Source organism: Chiloscyllium plagiosum, chromosome 10 (assembly GCF_004010195.1).
Source record: "Chiloscyllium plagiosum isolate BGI_BamShark_2017 chromosome 10, ASM401019v2, whole genome shotgun sequence".
NCBI lineage: Eukaryota > Metazoa > Chordata > Chondrichthyes > Orectolobiformes > Hemiscylliidae > Chiloscyllium > Chiloscyllium plagiosum.
The window spans coordinates 71,211,105-71,213,884 of record NC_057719.1 but is presented as its reverse complement, the minus strand read 5'-3'; the positions used below and the strand labels follow the sequence as shown (position 1 = coordinate 71,213,884).

The 2,780-nt window shown below is 37.0% G+C and overlaps 1 long non-coding RNA gene across 1 annotated transcript in view; it reads right to left on the bottom strand.

The window, feature by feature from the left end:
- Positions 1-1,312: 1,312 nt before the first annotated feature.
- The window catches only part of LOC122553755, a 98,237-nt gene continuing 96,769 nt past the window's right edge, over positions 1,313-2,780 (bottom strand). Inside the window, exon 4 of the long non-coding RNA XR_006312834.1 lies at positions 1,313-1,428. This is a non-coding gene — a long non-coding RNA (uncharacterized LOC122553755). The remainder of the gene's footprint in view (positions 1,429-2,780) is intronic.

The window sequence follows — 2,780 nt, the reverse complement described above, 5'->3', positions numbered from 1 at the left end:
GAATAGATACTTTTTCTGTTTTTTTTGTTAGCAGTATCAACAATAAAATAATTGAATAACCTTACCAAATTTGCTTTAAATTATCTTAAACAGTACATTTACTTCACAATAAGATGTTATCAAGTTTAATTTTGCACTCGTAGGTTCAAACTCTGAACTAGTTGAAGGTTGAAATCAACAAATCATAAACACATACAACTTTGGTTTCATTTAGTCATGTAGGGCATTTCCAGTTATAAACGCATTTGGTTGGAATAAAAGGCAGAAATGTTTGCTCTTGTTTAAGTGGGAGCAATATGATACGCCTGCTTTGTTTTATTCTGGCACAACTTCAAATCTTAGGTTTTGCCCTTTTTGCGTTACAAAGCAAACCATGTCTTACAAAATTCAAGCTTCCTGCACCAACAGTGAGAAAATTGTTAAATGTTCCACATCATTTATGGGAAAAGGTGAGTGAATATTCAGAGTTGCATTCCTGAAAAGTTGCTGATTGAATTACATTTATTTAAGAATAGTATTAACATTGATCTTTACGAGTTCACTAATTCTGACTTCTTCATTTAAAGTTCTATGTTTCTTTAAAATGAATTTTGTCTTCTGCTCTAAAATTGCCAAAGCTGATAGCTAAGATTACTTTTATTATATCTCTACTATCAATATCAGTCAGGGATACAAATATGAAATAAAAGTCATTTGGTTCGATTATCAAGAGATTCCCAGTTGCTCTCAGTTTCTTTTCACAGTTTGTTAAAAGGAAAATGCTTTTTACTGAACATGAATGCATAAAATTAGTACAACTTCTATTAAGACAGTGATCTTTTGGATGTCAAAGGTAAAATTGGCAAATGAAATATGTTTCTTTTTGGTAATTTGGTGAACTGCAGCTAAAAAGAACATTATTTCATCACCAACAAATTAAGCCCACCAGTTAAAGGTCAGCGATCATGACCACAGTTTACGCTGTCAACAGCAAGAAAGAAAGAATGACCATGTCATAAATAGTAGAGTTACTAATAAAAGAATTCAGGAGAAATGTAGACTATGACTGTTGCTACAATATGGAGTGATGGAGGTGAACAGTGTAGATAAGTTTCTTGGGAAGGCTAAACAAAGAAAGAATATGTGTACTGTATAGGGTAGATGAATTAAGTGGGAGGTGGCTCATTTGTCACATAAACTCTGGTATAGATCAAGTGAGCCAAATGCCTGTTTCTGTGCTGTAAACCCTAACATAATTCAATGTGAATAAGCCTCCCAGCCCCATAAACCACAATGCAGATAAATGTGCCACTTAGAAAGTTCTCACCTGAAAGTGCCAGAAACCTGGAATATCTGACAGTGGTATTTGTTTCTGAAAAGCCACGAGAGAGGAGGGTGACAATCTTTGGCTCTCAATCACATCTTCTTCCATCATATGTCAAGAAAACCCTGTGAACAAATAACAAGACAGCTACCTTCCCAATCACTTGGCAAAAGGTTTAAATAAGGTTATATGTTGTAGTGGTAAGATCATATGTTGTCTGTTCCATGAGTAAATAGAAGTTTAATGCCACAACAAATTAAAACATTGGCAGAGTCAGAAAAGTTGACTCTATTTGCAAAATGTAATAGTTCTTAACACGATATAAATTATCAAATTTTCGATAAACCCCATTAATGGAGGTTTAAGCCAGTAAGCCATGTGTTTAGAACTGAATACTTAATAACATAATTGCAAAATCATTATTAAAATGCCACAGTACAATACTTTTGGAAGGGAAATTTCTCTCTATAATCAATGACTGATCGAGAGCTATGGGGTAAGTCCAATGATCAGCCTTGAACCTAAGAAGTTGTGCTCGAAGGGAATGTGAAGATTAAAATATTGCAATTTTTTTCTCCAACTATTCAATCCATCTACCCTTTTAAAACCGAGTAGGGAATGCAATGATTAAATTTACCCCTTTATATACACTTTTCTTTCAATGGAATGTTACGTGCTTTAGCAATGTCACTGAACTGAGTGGAGGGAAGGAGTTTTAAGTACTGAATCAAATTTATCTGAAAGTTTCACAAATATATCTTTGAGACATGGTCATTTGGCTGAAGCACATTTAGTTGTTTGCAGCATAAGCTGTTATCAACATGTTGTATGATGTGGTGACCCTTAGGTTAAATTCACCACCAGTCGTCTCTTTTTCTCTAATGAGAGAGCAGTCCTATCTTGGACTAGAATGACTTTAACTTAATATATGTGACATTTACGCAGCAAAGTTCCATACATAACATTCTCCACCCTTGACTGGTCATTGTTGGTGAACATAATGAATTAAAAGGCAGGACAAGACAAGACTTAAGTACAGTGAGGCAGTAAATTCTGAATGAGGTGGCAAAGTGCAAAAAGTAAAGGCAAGGCAGAGATGACATAAAGTGTCTCAGTAGATGCAAAGTGATTGAGGGCTAAGACAGCAAGCTAAAGGTCCTGAGATGCACCATGCTACGATCCATGATCAGTAGACAGGCAGGAGGCTGGAAGAACACAGCAAGCCAGGCAGCATCAGGAGGTGCAGAAGTCGACATTTCAGGTGTGATCCTCCTTCAGGACTGGGGGTGGGTGTAGGAGGAGCTACAAATAAAGGGGGTGGCAGGGGGCAGGGTGGTGAAGTAGGGATAGGTGAAGACAGGTAGAGGATACGACCTGGTTTGCCAATAGGAGGGATGAATCCACTTGGTGACAGAGAGGTGTGGAAGGTAGGGGGAGAGGCTAGGATGAGGGTTGCAGGTTGGCATGGGAGGTTACT